Consider the following 25,515-nt stretch of genomic DNA (forward strand, 5'->3'; position numbering starts at 1 on the left):
TGCTGCTCCTCAGATTCAGGCACAAAGAAATCAAGTGAGTGGGTTTTTACCTGCCTGGATTTTCTAGATGAGTGCAATGAAGAAAGAGATGGACAAGGAGTTAAGGACATGTCAAGACAGAGCTCAAAACACTGGGCCGCAGGAAAAAAAGAAGTGAAAAAAGTGTCCAATAAACCGATGTAATAGTAGAGATAATGCGTGTGAAGTCTCAAAGATGATGAATTGCTGCAGAGTAACTGAGCAAGTAAGAAAAGGAGAGGAGTTGGTATTGATGTAAGATGTTTAAAGCCAATAATTAAGAGATGCTGCAGACTTGATGTTGAAGTCCATGAAGCAACAATGACAGCAATTGACTGAAGAGAAAAAGGCACAGGAGATATGGCTGTCAAGAAACCAAGAGGCCAGGAACTGGCCTTCTCTTTACCAAGAAGCCATAAGAAAGCAAGCTGTAAAAAGTTGTTATAGCTACCCTATTAATATTTAAATAGCTCAACAAGATAATTAAATATTGGAACATGACATTAATCTTTAGAAAACAAGAAGAAATACAAAATCGTTGGTGATTTTGGGGAGGAGATGGTGGGAATGAGGTATAGCGCTGGAACGTGGAGTTCAGAGTAGCAATGGGTTGTGCCAGAGTGGATTAAACGTGAAGAAAGGCCACTAAGAGAAAGGTGGACACCTACTTTACCCAGTGACCCTGAGGACATGCTTGAGGGGGCTGTGAAGAAAGTGGTATTATTGGAGGACATCAAGTTTTCAGTTAAGATAGTAGATGGAGTTCTCTTAAGTATAAGAATTGAGGAAGGATGGGAGGTTACTGGACATAGAAAGGGATGTTCAGCAAACAAATTGGAAGAGTGTGGGGACGAGCATGGATGAAGTCAGAGTGGAAGCATGTGCATAGCAATGTGAAGTTGAGACCAGGAATAATAACACAGCTGGGACTGGAAAGTGGACTGAGATTAAGACAGGCACGAGGCATGGTGTTGTCTCTCTTAGTCTCTTAGATGAGAAAGATGGTTTCGATTCTAGTTCTGTAACTAGATCAAGAGGAATTCCAAAACATACTTGGTCATCTGTCCATTGCCAGAGCAGTAGCTGCTCCTTTTGGCCACTGGCAGAAGAATGGCAATGATGAGAGCATCACCGACTGCCATTTAATGGTGGCTTATTACTCTACTACTCAAAATATACAGCCCTTTTCATTTCCATTCAGTCGTGCATCACTTAACAATGGCAATACATTCTGAGAAATGCATAGTTAGGCCATTAGGTGATTTGATCATTGTCTGGATGGCAATGCCTTCTACACCTAGACTGTGTAGTAAAGCCTATTGGTCCCAGGCTACAAACCTGTACAGCATATTTCTTTACTGAATACTGCAGACAACTGTAATACAATGGTAAGTATTTGCATATCTAAACCTATCTAACCATAGAAAAGGTACAGTAAAACATACGATATAAAAGATTTTTAAAAAGGTACACATGTATGGGGCGCTTACTATGAACGGAGCTTGCAGGATTGGAAGTTGCTCTTTGTGAGTCAGTGAGTGGTAAGTGAATGTGAAGGTCTAGGACATTACTGTATACTCCCGTAGACTTTATAAACCCTGTATACTTAAGCTACACTACATTTATTTATTATTTTTCCTTCAATAATAAATTAACCTTAGCCTACTGTAGCATTTTTATTTTATAAACTTTAATTTTTTTAACTTTTTGAATCTTTTATAAAAACAGCTTAAAACACATATTGTACAACTATGAAAAATATTTTTTCTTTATAATGTTATTCTCTACACCTTTTTTCTACTTTTCTTCTTTTACACTTCTTAAACTTTTTGTTAAAAACTAACATACAAACACACATATTAACCTAGGCCTATGTAGGGTTGGGATCATCAGTATCACAGTCTTTCACCTCCACATCTTGTCCCACTGGAAAGTCTACAGGGCCAATAACACTCATGGAGCTGTCATCTCCTATGATAACAATGCCTTCCTCTGGAATACCTCCTGATGGCCTGGCCTGAGGCTGTTTACAGATAACTGTTTCTTATAAGTAAGTAGATTACACTCTACGATAATGATAAAAAGTGTAGTTTATTGTGAATACATAATCTAGTAACTGTTGTTTATTAAGTATTATGTACTATACATAATTGAATACTTTTATATGACTGGCAGTGCAGGTTTGTTTACACCAGCACATCACCAGGAACATATGAGTACTGCATTGCACTGTAACTGACATTATGATGGCTACAGCATCGCCAGATAGCAATGTTTCAGCTCTGTTAGAATCATATGAGATCACCATCATATATGCAGTCCATCATTAACATTATGTGGCACATGACTGCACTTGGCTCAGTCTGAGAGAGTGTTTTAAAAAATAGAATCCTATCTCTAATGTGTCCTTCCTGAATTTTCTGCTCATGTCTGCGCATGTCTTACAGGCTCGTGAAAATAGTCAGATGGGCTTGGCGAAACTTTCATAAGAAATGCACCATAGTGACCGTGCGCTGAGGAAAAGTCCTAGTGGATGATCTGTCTCTGAAACAGTTTCATTTTCACGGGCTGGTGATGAAGGAGAAGAGGACTTTTGAACTCATCAACCTCATCCTATCTGGTGAAGTTTTCAATGGGAATGCATAGCTTTTCCATTTGTCAAAGACAAGCGTACTTCCCAACCATGTTGGGACTGCAATAGGAAGATAGAGAAACTATAGCACTGAACAGTCCCAGCTAGAGTAACCCTTCCCTGTGTCACTGCCCTCCCACAACCTCTCTTGCACCCCAATCCCAAGGGGCCAGAGGGAAGCAATAGGATCCGACACAGCAGCAGTGAGGAGCTGGCTATGACTGAGCCTTAAAGAGATAAGGGAAAGGGGGACCTTCAAGAATATACAATAACAAATATGATGGGGGAGGCATGGGTTTCATTTTGTTTCTTAATAATAAACTAATAGTTCTTTTCTCAAACAAAAGGAAGTGGTAGTTTCTCTGAGAAAGATACCAGAATCAGGCCCAGAATTAGACTTACGGAGAAAATAGAAAATGCAACGCACCCAATCAAAAATTGTGCCACCTTAATTTCTCTGTCTCCTCTTTGAGGAATATGAACTTATTTTTTCACTAGCTATCTGTTCAAATTATGGACTATCTGTTTATCAAAGGAGCAAAAGATTTTTATTCTTGAAGAGAAAAAAGGAAGCCTCAAGAAGAATTTAAATATTTAAAAACTGCTTTTAAAACAATTGTGTGTTTGTGTGTGTATGTATATTATATAATATATAAACATACACACATATGTGTGTCTCAGTGTGTGTACATGTATGTATTTATGTATATACACACACATATGTACACTGAGATTTTTTTTAATGAGAAAATATACAATGTATTGTTTGTTACTTCCCTGATGTTAAGAGCTCCTTCTCCTCCTTCTTTCTCTCTCCCTTTATTCTTCCCCTTCTCACTCTTCCCTCTTCTTCCCTCTCCTTCCCATCCTCCTTTCTTTTGTCTCCCCCTCAACCACCATTCTCTGTACCCTAAAGGTCAGAATTGACATAACTAAAATATAGCATGCAGTGGTAAATGGGACCTAACAGCACTGGCTTGAGGAACTAGGGGCAGAGCAATTGATTGACCCCTGTGTTATATCAGAGAGAGACAAAATATTCAATCCCATTAAAATAGCCTTGAAATTCCCAGGTGCAATGGAGCAGGAAAAGCCGCTCCTGGGTTGGGGGTAGTGCATGTTAAATCCGTAGGAGTACTGCACTGGCAGAGAGCAGATAACCAAACATACTTCCTGGGTTTCCTTTCCAACTCCTGCTCTACAAAAGAGCTGGAGGGGCCCATTCTTGCTACAGTATGAGCCAGACTGGAAATTCCTCTCGTGGTCCCTGTCTCTGATTCCTCACTTTGTAGTCTGTCACAAACCTGGTACGCCTGCTCCCAAAGCATGTCCCCTGCAGCAGCAACTGCTGGTGCCTTCACCTAAGGTCTTCAGCAACTGGTCTGACCCCAGCCTCTCTTGCCATGGAGCAGTTTCTCAGAACAAAATACACAGAGTGAGCTAGAGTGAAGAAGTGATCAGTAGAATTATTTCTGTATTCTAATAGACTTATTTCTTTCTTCTGAAATTTTCTGAAACTTCCTGGCTGTAGGCTCTGTCTTCAACTCTGCAGTCTATAAACGGCAGGTTGCTCATCTTTTAAAAAAAATTTTTGAATGGACAAAAATTATATATATTTATGGTATATAACATGATGTTTTGATATATGTATATATTGCAAAATGGCTAAGTTGAATAATTAACATACGAACTACTTCACATGCTTTTTTTGTGATGAGAACATTTAAAATCTACTTTTATTTTTTTGCAATTTTCAAGTATAAGATACTGTTTTTATCTGTAGTCATTATGATATACAATAGATATCTTTGTTTATTTAAGGCAGTAATGATACATCCTTAACTATGAAGCAATAATGCAGTATAGATAAGGCAAATTTTAGGAAATTGAAGCAAAGAGAGAGGAAAATAAAATGTAAAGGAAATAAACACAGGCAGAGTTGGGTGAGGGACGTACAAAGAGTGGGAAAAATAAAAATTTTTTAAATGAGTTGAAGAGTCGCCTCCAAAATTTTCTACAAATTCAGAAGTTCCTGAGGATGTGTCTGGGTCCAGCTGCAGATTTTACGTATCGGACTTGATTGTCACTCCTGGTGGCCTTGCCACTTTGGTGTCCCACCTGGTGTCCTGGCAGCTTGAAAATATGCCCAGCCTGTCTGGGCTGGAGACAGGCCTAGATGACAGGGTAGTTAAATGGAACCATGAAGGAGTGATTATTACATGGTTCAACTCCTCCAATTTATTTTATTATTACTGTTGAAGGATAAATATAGAAAGGAGAGAAAGCCACTCTAAACTTTGAAAAGAAAATCTAGTAATTTCTCTGTGGTATGTTTAGTCTCCTGCATTTGGCCCAAGTTTAAATGCAATTAAATATCTGTAAATCTGATTTTTAAAATAGTGATAATGCTGACATAAGGTGTGCTTTTAATTAAATTTTTATTGAAACCATGTAAATTATCCTGCTGCAAACTTCTTCTATTTAAATCTTTTAAAAAATATTCCACTGGTCATTAAAACAATTTGAATTAATATTTATTGAACTAATATTAATATTTAAATAGTAGTATTGCTCTTAACCTTGAAAATTATGTATTTTTACTAATATATCTTTATTTTGTTTTATCTAAATGGAAATGAAACAGACAAAACATAATGTTATGTGGGTGTCATTCGGACGATTATAGCCATCTTCACAACTGGCACCAAAACTGTGACTAAATAAATCAAGCAATAGCCTGCCTTTATTCTTAAAGGTGGTTATAATCAAATTGGTCATGCTGCGATACAGTTCAATAACAAGGAACAAATGTGGTCAGAGCTAGCGTTTTACATGCAATACATACATTCAAGCAGAGTATGAACCATTTTCTTCATTTTCATTCATCTATTATACTTATTGATTGCCTACTATGTGTCAGCCTCCTGGTAAAAGGTTTGCTGTGTATCTAAGTCCACTCAGGCCATTACAAAAATTTAAATAAATAAATAAATAAATAAAACATAGACTGGGTGGCTTATAAGCAACAGAAATCTATTCCTCCCAGTTCTCAAGTCTGAGAAGTTCAAGATCAGGGTGCCAAAGACTTGGTGAGGAACTGCTTCCCAGTTCACAGATGGCATTTTTTCCCCTGTAACCTCACACAGTGTAAGGGACAAAAGAGTTTCTCAGGCCGCTTTTATGAAGCCTCTAATCCCATTCATGAGGGCACAGCCCTCCTGACTTCATCACCTCCCAAAGGCCACATCTCCCAATACCGTCACCTTGGGGGTGTGAAGATTTCAACATGCAAATTTTAGGGGGACACAAACAGACCTTAGCACTATGGTAGCAAAGCCCAGGGCCTTCCCTCAGGGGCTTACAGTCTAGAGGTGGATTTATAAAGACAATTAGAGTACAGCACTTTACACACAGGCAAGTCTCCTACCCTGGGCTGGGGTATCCCATGTAGTCTTGAAGAAGATCTAATCTCTTAGCTGATATTAAAGGAGAATAGGGTTTAACCAGCCAAAGGCAGACTGAGTGAGAAATGGGAGAGAGGCAACTGTGGCCAGAGGGACCATCATTTGCAAAGCAGAGGAAAGAGAAAGACCCATTGTTTAGGGCAAACATAGGGAGCACATGATGATTGAGTACCGTGTGAGGGAAGTTAGAGAAAATAAGTAGAAGCCAGTGATCATGAAAAGTGTTTTTGGGAGGCAGAGGTGGGAGGATCACTTGACGCCAGGAGTTCAAGATCAGCCTGGCCACATGGTCAGACCTCATCTAGAAAAAAAAGAAGGGAAGGGAAGTGGAAAGGGAAAAGGGCAAAGAGGAAAAGGGAAAGGGGAAAGGGGAAAACAGAAAGGGGAAAAGGGAAAGGAAAAGGGGGAAAGGGGAGAAAGAAAGGAAAGGAAAAAGGAAAGGATCTGTTTTTTCTGACAGTGATCATCCTCCAAATATTTTCTTAATAATCACCTTAAAATGAAAATGTCTCACAACTATTTAAATAAGTTAACATCATATAACAGACATTTTATGACACGTTTTGAAGACAAGTTTATATACCCCATTAATCTACATTTAGCAACAAAGCTTGCAGCATATTTAGAACAAAAATCAAACCAAGATTTCAGAAATGATGTTTATGCCTACTTGTGTCAGTTATTTACATGATACATTCCACTACTGATCAAGTGAACAAAACTTTAATTTATAAGTTCAGTTCTGAAATTCTAGCTGACTCTAAATTTATTTTATGAAACATTTCTCAAGCACCATTCTCTCACTCCTCAACATGCAAATTTTAAAATGTTTGGCATCAGATCTTTAATAAAAATCTAAAATATTTATAACAGTTGCTAATGATTAATGAAGATCTCTTTTGAAACCCATATGTTGATTATTCATATCATCCTCTAGCTTTCTAATCTGTACCAGACTCTGCTCTATTTTTCTGATTTATAAAATTAATTAATTTCTAATTAAATATATGATGAATAATAAATTTTAAATGACTGTCTTCTCTATTGCCACCTGTTATAATGACAGCCAGATGAATTTAAAATCCTAAGAAAAAATATCTACTTCTGAAAACTTCTAGAAATGAATTTAATAAGACATTGTGTTTGCATTAAATTACAAAATTGGGACTATAAGATAAAACTTAAAAATTCACAAGATCCTAATACATATTATATAAAAGTTAAATACCAATAAAACAGCTATACCATTTACAATTCCATATGGAATCAGATGAGAAGCTAGTTAAGAAAACAGCTTAGTAATCAGTATTAATGACAGTATGTTAAGAAGAACCTGATTGTACTGACATTGAATCATTTTGAGTTTTAAGAAAAAAAAGGAAAACAATCAGTTTATATAATGCATGATAATCAGAGCATATCTAATTTAGTGACAATTTTCAAGGTAAATATTTTCTATAATACAGCATAGGAGGCAAGTAAGCAGAGATATTTTGAGGGTTCAAGTATCTGACTTTTGGCAACAGGTGCAAAACTAATACCAAGAAAAATATCAATAGCAATGCTTAAGCAAAATGCCTCTTTTAGTTCTCTGGATCAGCCTGGCTTATTCCATAATTTTCCAACTTCTTGTTCTTAGAGAAAGGCAAGGAGAAAATAAGAACTAACATATGTCACTTCTTATGTTACCTCATTTAATCATTTAATATTCACAATCAACCAGACAGTAGATGCAGCCCCTTTTTCACAAAAGACACGAGTTGTCCATGTCATACCTCCAGGAAAGGAATCAAACTGCTATCTACTCTTTACTACAGGTATAGCCTTCATCACAAGGCACTACTTAAGTTCAAGAACTAAGAAATGATATTTTACAATGAGTCCTTTTTCTATAGCCAAAGATAACACTCTTGGGAATGATAACATTCTCACCATGTTTTAACTGACAAGAAATTAAATATCTTAATCCCTTAAGAGGACCTAGTGTGTCTATAGTATTGTTCTATGTCCCAAAGGGGATTAATACAAAATGCTTTAAATAGCCATTGTGCTAGTGAGGGTTAGTTTTGGGCACATTCACTGGCAATCCTAAAATAAGTGAAACTTATCAATATTCAAGTTTCTTTCTCTCTCACACGAGGAAATGCAGAAATTAGCAGTCAAGGACTGGTCAGTCAGCTCCATCAGGGACCCAGACTTCTATCTTTCTGTCTCAGCATTCTAGGCCACGAATTATATCATCCAATTGCCTCACAGTATAAGATGGCTTCTGAAGCTCCAGCCGTCACATTGGCATTACAAGCAGAATAAAAGAGAAAGACAGAAATGCCAAAGACTTGTCCCTTTCAGCTGAGACAGCTCTCTTCAGTTAGCCCTCCCAGAAGTCTCATACTACCTCCACTTACATCTTATAAGTCACAACTATGTTGTATGGTTACACCTAAATGCAGGAGAATGGGATAGATAGACTTCTGTTTCAGCTGGCCAAGTGTCTAGCTAAAAGTCAGGGTTCTGCTCCTAAGAAGCAAAGAAAGAATGAATGTTGGAATGAGAAAATGTCCAATCTCTACCACAGTCTCTATGCTAAAAGATATTTGGAAATTAACATACATGCAATGTCAAAATAAAATAATAATCAAATTAAGTATTTTTGTCTATAGAATTAGGTCTATACTTAGGCTAGCTTTCAAGATCCCTAACATTTCGGCATTTTATAAACTGTGCCTCCACGACATGCTCCATATTCCTTCAGTTCCCATCACACCCCAACATCTCCTCAGGAAAATGTGCTGGCCCCATGCCTTGCACTGACCCAGCAGTAATCACTTGTTTTTATTTTGTGCATCTGAGTGCCCAGCACAGTGCCTTGCACATAGCAGTTACACATTGTTTCATGAAGGATGCACCCACCAGGGGCAAGGCAGTACATTACGTGCAGATGAAAAGATAACAAAGACAACTTCAGCATCCTTAAGGATCAATACATCTCAATTAGACATGCAAAATAGAGACAAATAACACTGTAATGTTATTGGTAACATTTAACTGTAATGTTAAAGAAATAATGGGTTATTTCTTTTAACAACTCTTTTTTGAGTATGTTCTTGGAGAAAAGCAAGAGGCTGAATGTTACAGAGGCCACAGAGAAAGGGAAACAGTGACCTGTCCTCTAAGGGAGTTTATAACAAAGAAGGGAAGATAATATGCACATAACTAAAAATAATCCTGGGTAGAGAATGAAATCAGAGAGGATGTATAAAAAGTGCTCTGAAACTTAAGAGTGTAGATGGCAAAATACACACACACACACACACACACACACACACACGCACACACACCAGGAAAGAATGAGATACTCTAAATCACTAAGTTAAAAAAGATGGAATTCAAGCTCAGTTGGCCTTTTCTTTTATGATTCATAAGCCCATGTATGGAAGGTCTGAATAAGTAGGAGAGACCAAGTTAGCCTTAATTTTTTTTTTTCTAACTTGACCAGTTTGATGACTAATCCATCTCTAAATTGTATGGTTTTTATAGGTACACATTTAGGTTATACCATGCCACATTAAAAATGGCTATTAAGTTGATTAAGACTAAACTCATTTTCAAGATCCATTGTAAACAATTTTTCATGCCTGATGTACACTTAGAGAACCTATGAAAGGTATTATAATGTGAGCAAAGGTCAAAAGAAAGTTAGGGGAACACGAAATGCACTAAATGTGAATCTGCCATGCAAGGCTGCAGGTGTGAAAGTAAATGCTTTCCTGGAATTTTATACCTAGTGGCAAGTAAGGAAAAAATGGCCTTATGATCTTCTTTAGTTAATCGGGCCCTCTTTAATGTATAATAGCTCACAAGTAAAATGACGTATGGAGGATTTAAAGAGCCACAGGAAAAAAAAAAAAAAAAAAAAACACTGTTAAAAAATTTTAAGACCATTCTTTATGGGGTTAAACAAAAGGAAATTGACTCATTTTCTGCCTAAAAACAGCTGAAAGAGAACATTTAACAATTTTTAAATATATGGAAAAAATGTTGAATGCTTCGTCATGAGTCATTCACAGCCAAGAGCATGAATTCCTCCTGTCTACTCTCCTTGCTACCTGGCTTCTGGCCACACCTTGCAAAGGCAACCATTCTCTCACACTTTCCTGTCATGTCTCATCATTGCAAAATCTAGTGATTTTTTTTTTTTTTTTTTCAGTCCTCATTCTCAGTTCCATACTTGAACTTTCTTTGCTGCTCTCCTGGCCTAACTGCTCTAACTAGGTGTGCCCCAGATTTGTTCCTTATACATTTCCACAGGAAAATATGCTGCTCCCACCCCTTATACTGCCTCTAAGTGTTTTTTATCAGTCAGCATCATCGATTCCTCTTCTTCCACCTGTTCTTTCAGGGGTTTTTGTTCCACCCCTTTTTCTATTGCTATAAATTTTCTATGTGGCTATGAGGCATTAGAATAGGGTATGGAGTCAGGGAACCTAAAGCTGACTTACTCTGACTTCCTAGAGCTGAATCAAAAGGAACCCCACCCGCTCCACATCCAACTAACAAAAGGATCAGAGGCTACTCCCTTTCCAAACCTACCCCTTTCCATTGCTTTGAAGATGAAAAATGGAAAGTACCTCTGATTGGTCCCCTCCTACCACCAACCAGACTGGTCGCAGGCCAAGTCTATTCTTTCCCTGGGTTTCAATGTTCAGATCTATGCTATGACTTTTAAATCTACATTTATATCCCCTTATCTCCTAAATTTTGTATCTGAACTTCCAATTCTCTACATAGCAATCAATGTCCATATTTCAGATCCCATGACAGAATCTGGATTAACTCCCATAGATTTCCATCTTCTCACCCTCCTGTGTTCCGCATCTCACCTTTTCCCTGTTTTTTCTTATCATCCACACTAGAAATATGAAGAAGATGTGCCAATACTTTGAGGATCAAGAACCCATATTAGTCTACCTCTGCCACATCTCCAAACCCCAGTCCTCCTCATTCTCCTATTTATTGTCTCTTAGCCTAACCCATCACAGTAGACTTAAAGTACTTCTCTAGACTATGTTACTGTAGCCTTGGAAAATCATTATGAAAATTTTAACAAAATAATTCCCTTTTTGTCTGCTGTGCTAAAATGATTTCACAATGCAATCTCTATATCTAGATAGATAGATAGATAGATAGATAGATAGATAGATAGATACATACATACATACATACATACATAGATTTTATTAATTCATTTCCCAACTGGTAAACCCTCCAAGGGTCTCAGGCACCTATAAGTCTATGCTTTTTAATGTGGGATAATCAATGTCCCAATTTTGAATTCCGATATTTTTGCCATCTTATCTGTGGCAAAAAAAAAAAAAAGAAAGAAATTGAACTTCCACATGACCATCACATTTTTTACCTTTGCTCAAACTGTTCTATCAGCCTTAAATGCCATTTTCTCATCTCTACCTTTTTAAATCATATTGAGAATAAAACTTCTCATAAACACAGCTCAAAATGCTTTGTAGCCCACTTTGGTAAGAAAGAATACTATTTGGATGACATTTGCATTGAAATCTCCAAAATACAAATCAAAACTAAGACAATTCTAAAGGAAACATAAAGGATCGATGTTTTAAATTGTAGTAAGTCAGTAATAAAAAAACGCAAAAATCATTGTAAATCACTTTTAGCACATCAGTCTTAGCAGGACATTTGAAATTGTGAGATGAGCAAGGGGAGACATTGTATTCTCTCAGGTGATTTTTCAGGTATTATGTACTATTAAAGTACTTCCCTAAACTATGTTACTGTAGCCTTGGAAAATAATTATGAAAATTTTAACAAAATAATTTCCTTTTTGTCTGCTGTGCTAAAATGATTTCACAAGGCAATACATTTATGAGAGGGTAAAACTACTTTATTAACTTAGGGAATGGATTCTTTGGGGTCCTAAAAAGGAGCTTTACCACCCAGACCAACCCCACCCCATCCTCAGAGTTGCTGAATCCGATGGGAGGGGCAAGGCCTCACACCTGCAGACTGACCTGGATCATCATAGGCTTGCTTGAGCTGAAAGGAGAAAGCTTGAGCTGAAAGCTGGGCATTTAAAAACATGTTTCAACATATTTCACAGCCTCTGAAATATTTCTAATTGCTGTGACTCTCTTGATGATAAACTTGGATCAATTATTGAGCATTATCAATAGTATTTTCTTAATTTATACAGTTCTACTTTTAAAAACTTGTTTCTATAACTAAATTGTGTCCATTATCTAGTCATGTAGAAAGACAGCTATTTCCAACTACTCCTTCATGCAACTCTCATTCATTTATTTGACTTGTGTAAAATACCATTACTTCTGAGACACAAAGTTCAGCAGGTGTTCAGTTTAAAGTCAAATAAAGGTAATGATATGGATAAAAGCAGTAATTGTAAAAAGTCAAATCTGGTAAGTTTCATAAAAATTGTTGCATAAGCATTTAAAAGAGAAGCAAAGCTCACTTACTTAAGGTACAGGAGTTAGATTAGCACTATGAAGAAAAAGATATTTGAAGGGGGTCATGAAGAATGTGTAGCATTTCAAACAAATAGCAAGATGACAATTCCAGGCTAAAGAAAGTATCCCAATAAAGTATAGAATGTTGGGATTGTTTGGTCAATGATGAATATTCCAGCTTAGTGGTTGAAAGTAGCATGAAAGAGTAGCAGGAAGTAACAGAATGGTTGATCATGATCACAGTCAAGCACTCACAGAGGACCCTGAATGTCAGGCTAAATATAGCTTGAACCATTTCATTCTTTATTCTGCCATCAAGGGAGGGCCATCAGCAAGATTGTACTGTAGATCGATTTAGCAACATTTTAGGGGCTAGATTTTTGGAGCATGAGGAAGCACTGGAAGGAAAGACAGCATGCAGGATGGCTGAATAAAGAATGGATGTGTCACATTAAATCCTCAGGTCTTGGCAAATATTTGGCTATGTTGATGGGGTGGAAGGTAAGAGACCAGAAACAATGTGGAGTTTCTAGCCATGGTCAAACAAAACAAAACAAAAACCCAGAGGGTATCATAAGCAGAAATCAGAAAAAGAGGTAGAGGGTCAGGTTTAAGGAACAATGAAAGGACCATAAAATGTTTTTCTATGGTGGGGCAAAATGAGTTACTCCTAGCAGCTTTGAGACCATGCTAAACCTGGTTGCTTCTTAACACTTACCTACTCCTTCCGTATTCCCACTGACACTCCCTTTTGCCCCTTTTGCCTCTTACAGCATTTAAGTAGCATGATACCCCATCCCTCCTACTTTTGAACTCTCCTCCTTTGCCTTCAAAAACCTAAATCAGACTACATGTTTCAAACTGAGCACGAAAAACCATTTCATTGACTTACAGAATGGATTCTCTGAGGTCCTAATAGGAAACTTTACCACCCAGGCCGGGCGTGGTAGCTCACACCTGTAATCCCAGCACTTTGGGAGGCTGAGGTGGGTGGATCACTTAAGCTCAGGAGTTTGAGACCAGGCTGGGCAACACGGCAAAACCCCTTCTCTACCAAAAATAAAAATAAAAAAGAAGAAAAGAAAGAAAAAAGAAACCCAACCCCACCCCATCCCCATCCTCAGAGTTCCTGAACCAAGGGTTGGGAGGGACAAGGTCTCATACCTGCAATCTGACCTGGATCACCCAAGGCAAGCTGGAGCTGGAAACAAGATATTTAAAAATATATTTCAAAATGTTTCCAAATGTCGGAAATGTTTGTAATTGTTGGGACTTTCTTACCGATAAACTTGGCACAATTACTGAGCACTATCAATAGCTTTATTTCTTAAACTAATTATATAGTTTTGCATAAAAAGCCATGTTTCTATAATTAAATTCTGTCAATTATCTGATCATGTCAAAAGACTGTCAATAAATTATTATTAATGATGATGACAACAGACCTTGAAATGATGAAAATATTTAATTTGTTATTATTTATCCTGCTCAATATGTTGACTTTTAAATCTTCTTAATTCTTGAACACCAGAGAAATGCTGAAATTCCTGGAGGTTTTGAATAGTTCATAACTAACATTAACATTTTATGAAACTCAATAAACACATAAAATGATTCTAAAAACTTAATAACTTGGGAAGTCACCAGCTTATTATGTAATTATCAGGCCAAAATTTTATCAGCCTATAACTATACAAGACTGCTTCAAATATTCACTCCTTCTCATGGAAAAATGGAATTATATATAAGCTCTAGACAAGTTTTCTTCTTATAACCAGCTTTTGAAATTTATGTTGCTTTTTGTGGAGTAAAAAATAGCCAAAATACTAAAACCGAAGCAAATCTTTGTATAAAATTATAGTGATATAATAAAGATATTATAGATTTAGTCCCATCAATTTCATTTTACAATATTTGTTCACAATAAAAAGAAAAAACGTTGTTGAGAACTCAGGTGCTACTGCAAAAGGTTTAGATATTTTATGACATTTCATAACTCAATCCTCTAAAATCACTTATTTTTTGCTTCATTCACCCACTCATCCAATCATTCATTAATTATTTCTTCAGCATCAATTACTACAAAGCAGGAGAGGGAAACAGGAACAAAAATAAAATTAGTAGCCTAAATGTGAATATTCTCTCATTTCCTAATAGTCTGCAATAGCAAATTATCATCACCAAACAGAGTAATTTTTTACAAACTAAGATATTTTTAACTTTCAGGAAATTGAAGGTAATCTTGTACCAAAATTTTAAATATACAAATGTCCAGAGAAAATGGACACAAGACCTTGAAATGGTGTTAGAAAGCCACTAGACACAAAAATGCAAAACTACCAAGAAGTATTCTATTCTGGTTGACCTGCAAAAAAGCATCAAAGAAGCAAAAAGATTAAATTGTAAAAGAATGCAAAGATAGATGATAGAGTGATATTTACACTGGTTTACAGGTTACAAAGTATTTTCATGTATGTGATTTCTTCTAATTTCAACTTCTTTAGTTTTAGGTATGGTACTTATGGCACTGTGTATGTGTTTCCATATACTTTTTTTAAAGCCAAATGATCATTTATTTTTCTGTAGAAAATTTTCTCCATCTCCAAAGATATTAAAGATTCATCCATCTATGTCTACCTTAAAATGACAAGATGTGTTTTCTTTGATTTATTAGTAAACAACTAAATAGCAACATTAAGCTTTTAGGAAAAGATTAACAACATTGCACTGTAGTACCTGTCATGGTAATTTAAGTGAAAGCTGTTAAAAATGTTTATTCTTTATAATGGAGCATTCAATAGTCTTTGCCTAATGGATGGAGAAATGGTAAGAAATACCTTTGGAACTAGGGCGGCAGAAGATGCAAACATGCTTCAGTCCAAAAAGCAGCTTGCTTTAAAATTAGTTAAAAATATTGAATATATGGTATCATATCTTTTCTCAATTGCACATACTTTTTTGTTCAAAAGCCTTAAATCTATATTGTACATATAACTGAATTTATTTGATAAAACTAAGGGTTATTCATCTAATTTTGCAACTTTCTTTCACTTTCTCTGGGAAAAAAAAAAAATGCCTGTATGTAAACAGATGCTCCCCCTAGGTACTGAACCAACAGTCAAAAATATGAGAATATGAGATCTTTTTCCTCTTGTAACTGCAAGAATAATGATCATTCACACCTTGACAGTGGGGAAGTGAATAATTGATGAATAAAATCACTTTTTTGTTACAGAGAAAATAACTGAAATAGGTCTTAACAATGATAACCCTAAAATGTAAATTATTTCTTTTCACCAAAAGTCACAATGTATGTTCCATAAAATTTGATTTATTCACCCACTAAGAGATTGAGACTTTTTAAAACTCTTCATAGTATGCACGTTAAATAAACATTTAAATTCTGGATGTGAATTAACATGAAAGTTTGTCACAGAAATTAAATTTCTGAACTTTTATTTAGAGATCAGGTTCACATCTTTATGAAAACCTAGGTCAATGCAATATTTGCATTCCAAATTTCTTCCCTCCTCTGATTACAGAAGTGAACAGCATGTGAAATCTGAATCTGTAAATGTTTCCATTATACCCACTTCTATGACATAAACATTGATGAATCAAAGATAATTGTACATATTTATTCAGTTAATTTGTTTATTTTTATGAGCCTTTGCTACTATAGTCCCTACATTTTACTAAATTGAGTTTATTTTTACAGATACAAACCAAAATTCTTTCATTTGGAAAGAAATAAAAATATACTAACTCTTAAATCAGAATTAATCTAGATTTTAAAATACATTAAAACATGAATTGGTGATCTTTGAACCAAAAAGATATATCCAGGAGATTAATCAACATCTAAAAGGCAGTTTCAGGAAAGTAGAAGTTGAATTCTATCCATTGTAGACTGTTGACTGGAACACTAGCAAAGAAAGTGTGGTTTTTTAAATTAACTTTGGAAGACTAATCTGATTATATTATAAAATAGAATAAAATTGAGAGAACTAAGTCATCTAGGGAATATCTAGCGGTGGATGCAATATATTTAGACAACCAATCAATTAGTATGCCCATGGAGCAGAAATATGTGCAAGTAAAAAATGGTGGGTTAAAGAGGGTTTCCTTGGTTTTCCAAGCAGAAGCCTTCAAAGATATATGAGCCTTAGGAGATGAGCAAAATAAACTACATAGTACAGAAAAACCATTACTAGAACTTTTATTTGCATTTACTCTTCATAAACAAGTGAGAAAGAAATAAAGCTTTATTAATGTTTAATTGTAGACCAACGCTAGTGCCCTTGTTTGATAGCTTTCAGTGGGTGGTGTATGTCATATGGTCCTCTTGATGTCCTGATGGAAAATCTGGCATAGGCAACAGAGAAACTCACACCCATTCATCAGCTTTCATCATACTACAGTGGATTGCAGAATATGTTCAAGAAAGTAGATTTACAGATTTTTATTACCAAACTGTAACTAAACTATTCCTCACACAAAGAACAAAGGCATGAAAGATTATTGACAAGAAACTGTGGACCAAAGGAGATACCACAAAGTAAGCAGAAGCAGACAGCAGGAGCAAGGCAGAGCTGGCATTACACTTCTTCCTATGGTGAGCTCACCAACCACACCATGGGGTATAAAAACAAAGATGAGCAATAGCTGAGAAGATGTAGGGCCAATTTTATTTTGCAATCTTTTTGCAAAAAAAGATTACTTGAAATGTAGATTTATATCCATTATTGATAATGATAAACCATATTTTAAGTGTATATCTCACCTTGAAGATAAGTAAACTGCCTTATATTTTATTATTTTAAATTTAATAATTTATCATTATATTATATAATATACATTATATAGTATAAAATATGTTAAAGATAACATAACATATATTATATATATATAAAGACATTTATTGAATATGGATGCTCTAAATATTTTTACTGGAAAGAGTCCATGATCAATAAATTTATGGTCCACTGTAAAACCAAATAAAGCAGCTCATAGTTTATTCCAACACAAAATAGAGATCTCTGTGAATTTATACTCTTCAGAAAAGCAAACAAAAGAAAAACAGAGGAAGAGTTAGTACAGTGTCTTTGATACTGCTTCCAGAATTTCATTAAACTGGTCTCATTGCTCTATTCAGGGCAGAACATTTGTTTTCATGGTTAAAGTGGCTACACTCCAGTTGTATGCTAAAGTGGGGGAGGGACGGAAGCAGAGAGAAAAAGGAACAGGCAGACAGAAAGACAAACAGAAAAAGAGAAAGCAATAACAGAAAGGTAAAACAAGACAAGAAAACAGACAAATGGAAGGAAAGAGTAAAAGGTAGAGAAAAAAATGAATAGACACGAAAGAAAAGAAGGATGGAAGAGAGGAAAGACAAAATGAAAAATTGACAGAAATGTAGAAAGAACAGTGAGCACTGCCCCCTCCTGCACCCACTGTCCCTCTCTGGGACTGGGGAAGTGCCTCCAGAACAGAGAGAAGGCTGGTATCCCTATGCCCTCTTCCTCCTCCTCCACTTCACCAAACTTGCCCACCTCTCACCATCCACAGGAAAATTCCTATATACACTCATTTTTCTTCATGCCACAGGAATGAGCTAAAGGCCACAGTTTCCATTGCAAAAAGGACAGGAAAGAAATAGAAAACAGTGAGTAATTTATAATAAGGTTTAATTAGCTCTTTAAGTAGTAGAAACCATAATGTATAATCTGTTTCCAAAACAGAGCAAACACGCAGCACAAGTCTGCAAGGAATGATTTATTTATGCACAAGGATAACTCTACGGGTAGTGACTGTGATAAAAGGCAGGAGACAGACATACTACAGATACCTGCAGAGTTACAAAAAAATTTAGAACACTGATTTAATATACAAGGGGCAAAAATACGACCCATAATATGGACATTAAGAAGCAATTTAAAGAATTCAAGACCCCCACATCATTTAACATGTTCTGAAGTCTTTACCTTTTTATCTTTATTTCTGTTCACTCTGCCTGCACAAGTTCAGGCAGGAGGACCACTGGCCTCCAATATTGCAATAATCCTTTTTTTGACTATCCTGCCCTGGATGTCTTCGTTTCAATCCATCTTGACTGTTGCCATAATAAGTTTCCTGGAGTGTTGTTCTTTTGTGACTGTTTAAAATTCTTCAGTAGAGGCTCATTGTCTCCTGAATTCTTCAGTCTGGAATTCGACAGCATGATCATGATCCCAACATATCCATCTAGGGCTACTGCACATTTTCCCCTATCGGGTATACTCATCTCTCCCCTGATAGATGTGTTCTTCAAAAGACCATGAGGGACCAAGTGAGGTGACTCTCCTGACTTGGTTCTTATGGTCTTTTGAAGAACACATTCCCCCATTCCCCTGGTTTAACTCAAATGATTCTCCCTCCACCAAACAGTCTCTGAGCCTCCCAGCCAGTTCTAAGCTCTCTGCCCCTTGACTCATCCTAGCCCTTTCTCTTTATTAAGACCCATACTCACAGCCTCTACAAAACTTGAGCTCCAAACTAGGACATTGTCTTGTAACGCCACTGAATTCCCAGCCACTGGAATGATACCAAGCAGATCAGAGCTCAGGAAATATCTGTTGAATGAATGAAGCGTTATCTGTTGAATGCTACCAAGCAAATCACAGAGCTCAGGAAGTATCTGTTGAATGCCTAGTGCTATGGGTTACTTGCCTTACTCTTCCTCCTGACATCAACATATTGAAGGTGAGTAAGGCCAGGGTCTTGTCCTCATCAAAGTCCCTGCAAATCTTACACAATGCCTTATGTATGAAAAGCATACTCTGAATTCTCATGTGAGTCAAACATTTTAGAAAACAAGGGAAAATGGCAAGTGTGGTGGCCCACGCCTGTAATCCCAGCACTTTGGGAGGCCAGGCAAGTGCATCACCTGAGGTCAGGAGTTTGAGAGCATTCTGGCCAACATGGTGAAACCCCATCTCTACTAAAAATACCAAAATTAGTTGGGTGTGGTAGCACAAGCCTGTAGTCCCAGCTTACTCAGGAGGCGGAGGCAGGAGAATCGCTTGAACCCAAGAGGCAGAAGTTGCACTGAGCCTGGATCGTGCCACTGCACTCTGGCCTGGGTGACACAGCAAGACTTTGTCTAAAAAAATTAATTAACGGTTGGCCGCTGTGGCTCACGCCTGTAATCCCAGCACTTTGGGAGGCCGAGGTGCACAGATCATGAGGTCAGAAGTTTGAGACCAGCCTGGCCAACATGGTGAAATCCCATCTTTACTAAACACACAAAAAAAAAAATTAGCTGTGCGTGATGGCAGGTGCCTGTAATCCCAGCTACTCAGGAGCCTGAGACAGGAGAATGGCGTGAACCCGGGAAGTGGAGGTTGCAGTGAGCCGAGATCTCACCATTGCACTGCAGCCTGGGTGACAGGGCTAGACTCCATCTCTAATTAATTAATTAATTAAAATAAAAAATAAAAAGAGGAAAAAAATGAACTTCAAAGAGTAGATTCCATTTTACAGCTTATCCTTACAAATGATAGGTATATAAGCAGTGGGTCTGCAAGACACTGCTGGGAGGTGGCTGCACAGTTACTCTGATACAGTGATTTCATTAATGAGTTTATAGAGCCTCTGTTGTGTCCTCAGTCAGAGGGATGCGAAGTCCAGCAATTATGTTACCCTGCAGTGCTTGCTCTCAGTGAAGTGCATCTCTCTGTCGACTGTGTAATCTGTTGAAGAATTTAGTCTCATTTAAACCTAGGGCCATCTGCCTATTACTCCTTTGTAAAGAAATATCCACCTTCTGCAAAAATGTCCTCATCCTCTGGACTCACTGAGTCTTTCTATTACAATCTTATACAAAAAGAGATTAAATATCTTATTTAATCATATTTTCACCATATTTTGTCATTTTAAGTCTATTTAAAGTGACTATTAAACCTTTATTTTGATACTTGGAAACATAAGGGAAAAAATTACATTCTCAAGCCTACCCACCTACTGTTAGCCTAAGGTATAATTATTGTTATTAGGGATTAGCAACCAAGCAAATGCCTTTTAATTCACAAAAGCTAAAAAGAAGCTGGCTGAAAAGAAGAAATTACTGTTTAACAAGAAAATAATGAATACCATGTCTCAAATCAATGTATCTTTGTATATTTAATAATAAGTATTACATATTGGTATAATATTATTTTGATCATACTTCAAAATAAAGTGCAAAGACATGAAATTTTAGCACAAGAGATTTCAAATATTATAAATCTTTTTTACGACTGTGTTGTTACAACAGGGGTTATATAGAGAATATCAGCATTATAGAGAAGAAATGTTTCTTATCTAAGGTTTGATCATCTCAGTAATGTGTTATCCATTTATCCACAAAGCTTGATGAACCACAATTCTTCAACAGGAAAAGATATAGCTTATGGCATCAGACTTCTCCCTGCACAGATAATTCAGCCAATTCTCACAAAAGCAGATACGGAGAATTATATCATTGTCAAAATGTTCTTAGATTTTTCACATTTGTGAATATTGCTTTCTTCTGGATGAGCAGCCAGACACCAACTTTGCAAGCTTAAAACACTTTCAACTCTTTTGTATTGGATATTATTTTTTATATAATCTGATAAACATTATGTTCACAATGTTTAAAATATTCTTATGTATAAATGATTGCAGGGTTAAGGCAATATGGGAACTTTGACACATTTGTGTTTTCAAACATGTATCTTTCTTCAAAAGGAAGTTTCTAACTCTGGAGAAATAGCCTTTTGTTGTCATTCCATGTTTATTTATGGGATACAAGAAAATATATTTTATGTCTCATGATAGCGTCTAGGTAAACAACGAAAATCAAAGCAAAACTTCATAACATCACCCACTGAAAACTTACGATAGCTTAAAAGTGACATACATTCTAATAAAAATGCACATGGAGTAAGATGTTTTCTTTTTACTTTCATTTTTAAATGATAAATAATAATTATGTATTTACGGGGTACAAAGTGACATTTTAATATGTGTATACATTATGAAATGACCAAATCAGAGTAATTGGCATATCCACCTCAAGTATTTATTATTTCTTTGTGGTAAGAACACTAAAGATCCTCTCTTTCAGCTTTTAGTAGGTGAACTATAATGGCTGCCCTTTGTGTCAAATATTGTGTGTTTCCTAGCACCTCAAACACAGGGTTGCAAGTTTCAGACCATGACAAACATAATCCCAGTGTATGTACAAATCCAAATCTAATACTAATATTAATTTGTCTTTGAGCTTTAAATGTAAAGAAATTAAGAAGTTTAAAGTGACATTGTAAACAAAAAGACTGAAAGGTCACATGGCATGGTAGTAGAAAACATGCATTCTGAGGCCTCATTTCCTGAATTGGAATGACTTTTTACTGAGCTGACTTTGTGTCTCTATTTTTACACCTGAAAATAAAGGACACATAGTGTTATCATGAGGATTAAATGAATTAGCATTTGCAAAGCACTTAGAACCATACCTACCACATAATAAAGACTAGATTAATATTTATTACAAGTAACATTTGACAAACTCACTCAAAACCACACAACTACATGGAAACTGAACAACCTGCTCCTGAATGCCTACTGGGTAAATAACGAAATGAAGGCAGAAATAAAGATGTTATTTGAAACCAATGAGAACAAAGAAACAATATACCAGAATCTCTGGGACACATTTAAAGCAGTGTTTAAAGGGAAATTTACAGCACTAAATGCCCACAAAGAAAGCAGGAAAGAGATAAACTCGATACCCTAACATCACAATTAAAAGAATTAGAGAAGCAAGAGTAAACACATTCAAAAGCTAGCAGAAGACAAGAAGTAACTAAGATCAGAGCAGAACTGAAAGAGATAGAGAAATAGAAAACTCTTTAAAGAAAATCAGTGAATCCAGGAGATGGTTTTTTGAAAAGATCAACAAAATAGATAGACCGTTAGCCAGACTAATAAGAAAAGAGAGAAGAATTAAATAGATGTAATAAAATGATAAAGGGGATATCATCACCGATCCCACAGACATACAAACTACCATCAGAGAATACTATAAACAACTCTATGCAAATAAACTAGAAAATCTAGAAGAAATGGATAAATTCCTGGACACATGCACCCTCCCAAGACTAAACCAGGAAGACGTCCAATCCCTGAATAGACCAATAACGAGTTCTGAAATAGAGGCAGTAATTAATATCCTACCAAATAATAAAAGTCCAGGACCAGATGGATTCACAGCCGCATTACACCAGAGGTACAAAGAGGAGCTGGCACCATTCCTTCTGAAACTATTCCAAACAATTGAAAAAAAGGGAATCCTCCCTAACTCATTTTATGAGGCCAGCATCATCCTGACACCAAAACCTGGCAGAGACACACACACACACAAAAGAAAATTTCAGGCCAATATCCCTGATAAACATTGATGCAAAAATTCTCAGTAAAATACTGGCAAACTGAATCCAGCAGCACATCAAAAAGCTTATCCACCACGATCAAGTCGGCTTCATCCCTGGGATGCAAGGCTGGATCAACATACGCAAATCAATAAACGTAATCCATGAAATAAACAAAACAAATGACAAAAACCACATGGTTATCTCAATAGATACAGAAAAGGCCTTCAACAAAATTCAACAGCCCTTCATGCTAGCGACACTCAATAAACTAAGTATTGATGGAATGTATCTCAAAATAATAAGAGCTATTTATGACAAAACCACAGCCAATATCATACTGAATAGGCAAAAGCTGGAAGCATTCCCTTTGAAAACTGGCCTAAGACAAGGATGCCCTCTCTCACCACTCCTATTCAACATAGTATTGGAAGTTCTGGCCAGGGCAATCAGGCAAGAGAAAGAAATAAAGGATATTCAATTAGGAAAAGAGGAAGTCAAATTGTCTCTATTTGCAGATGACCTGATTATATGTTTAGAAAACCCCATCATCTCAGTCCAAAATCTCCTTAACCTGATAAGCAACTTCAGCAAAGTCTCAGGATACAAAATCAATGTGCAAAAATCACAAGCATTCCTATACACCAAATAACAGAGAGTCAAATCATGAGTGAACTCTCATTCACAATTGCTACAAAGAGAATAAAATACCTAAGAATACAACTTACAAGGGATGTGAAGGGCCTCTTCAAGGAGAAATACAAATCACTGCTCAAGGAAATAGGAGAGTACACAAACAAATGGAAAAGCATTCCATTCTCATGGATAGGAAGAATCAATATTGTGAAAATGGCTGTACTGACCCAAGTAATTTATACATTCATTGCTATCCCCATCAAGCTACCACTGACTTTCTTCACAGAATTGGAAAAAAAACTACTTTAAATTTCATATGAAACCAAAAAAGAGCCCATATAGCCAAGACAATCCTAAGCAAAAAGAACAAAACTGGAGGTATCTTGCTACCTGATTTCAAAGTATACTAAAATGCTACAGTAACTAAAACAGCATGGTACTGGTACCAAAACTGGTAGGTGTGTGTATACATACATACACACATACATACATACATATACATATATATATGTCACACTGATATATATATCATATCAGTGGAACAGAACAGAGTCCTCAGAAATAATACCACACATCTACAACCATCTAATCTTTGACAAACCTGACAGAAACAAGAAATGGGGAAACGATTCCCTATTTAATAAATGGTGCTGGGAAAACTGGCTAGCCATAAGCAGAAAGCTGAAACTGGATCCCTTCCTTACATCTTATACAAAAATTAACTCAAGATGGATTAAAGACTTAAATGTAAGCCCTAAAACCATAAAAGCCCTAGAAGAAAACCTAGGCAATACCATTCAGGACATAGGCATGGGCAAAGACTTCATGATTAAAACACCAAAAACAATGGCAACAAAAGCCAAAATTAACAAACAGGATCTAATTAAACTAAAGAACTTCTGCACAGCCAAAGAAACTATCATCAGAGTGAACAGGCTACCTACAGAATGGGAGAAAATTTTTGCAATCCATCCATCTAACAAAGGGCTAATATCCAGAATCTACAAAGAATTTAATTTTACAAGAAAAAAATAACCCCATCAAAAAGTAGGCGAAGGATATGAACAAATACTTCTCCAAAGAAGACATTTATGCAGCCAACAAACGTATGAAAAAATGCTCATTATCACTGGTCATTAGAGAAATGCTGATCAAAACCACAATGAGGTATCATCACATGCCAGTTAGAATGGCAAGCATTAAAAAGTCAGGAAACAGATGCTGGAGAGGATGTGGAGAAATAGGAACGCTTTTACACTGCCGGTGGGAGTGTAAATTAGTTCAACCATTGTGGAAGACAGTATGGTGATTCCTCAAGGATCTAGAACTAGTAATACCATTTGATCCAGCAATCCCATTACTGGGTATATACCCAAAGGATCATAAATAATTCTACTACAAAGAAACATGTACATGCATGCTTATTGTGGCACTGTTCACCATAGCAAAGACTTGGAACCAACCTAAATGCCCATCAATGATAGACTGGATTAAGAAAATGTGGCACATATACACCATGGAATACTATGCAGTCATAAAAAAGGATGAGTTCATGTCCTTTTCAGGGACATGAATGAAGCTGGAAACCATCATTCTCAGCAAACTAACACAAGAACAGAAAGCCGAACACCACATGTTCTCACTTGTAAGTGGGAGTTGAACAATGAGAACACATGGACACAGGGAGGGGACCATCACACACCAGGGCCTGTCAGGGGTTGGGAGGCTAGGGGAGGGATAGCATTAGGAGAAATACCTAATGTAGATGACAGGTTGATGGGTGCATCAAACCACCATGACACGTGTATACCTATGTAACAAACCTGCATGTTCTGCAC

The sequence above is a fragment of the Trachypithecus francoisi genome, unplaced genomic scaffold (genome assembly GCF_009764315.1).
Source record: "Trachypithecus francoisi isolate TF-2019V2 unplaced genomic scaffold, Tfra_2.0 Lachesis_group13, whole genome shotgun sequence".
NCBI classification, from domain to species: domain Eukaryota; kingdom Metazoa; phylum Chordata; class Mammalia; order Primates; family Cercopithecidae; genus Trachypithecus; species Trachypithecus francoisi.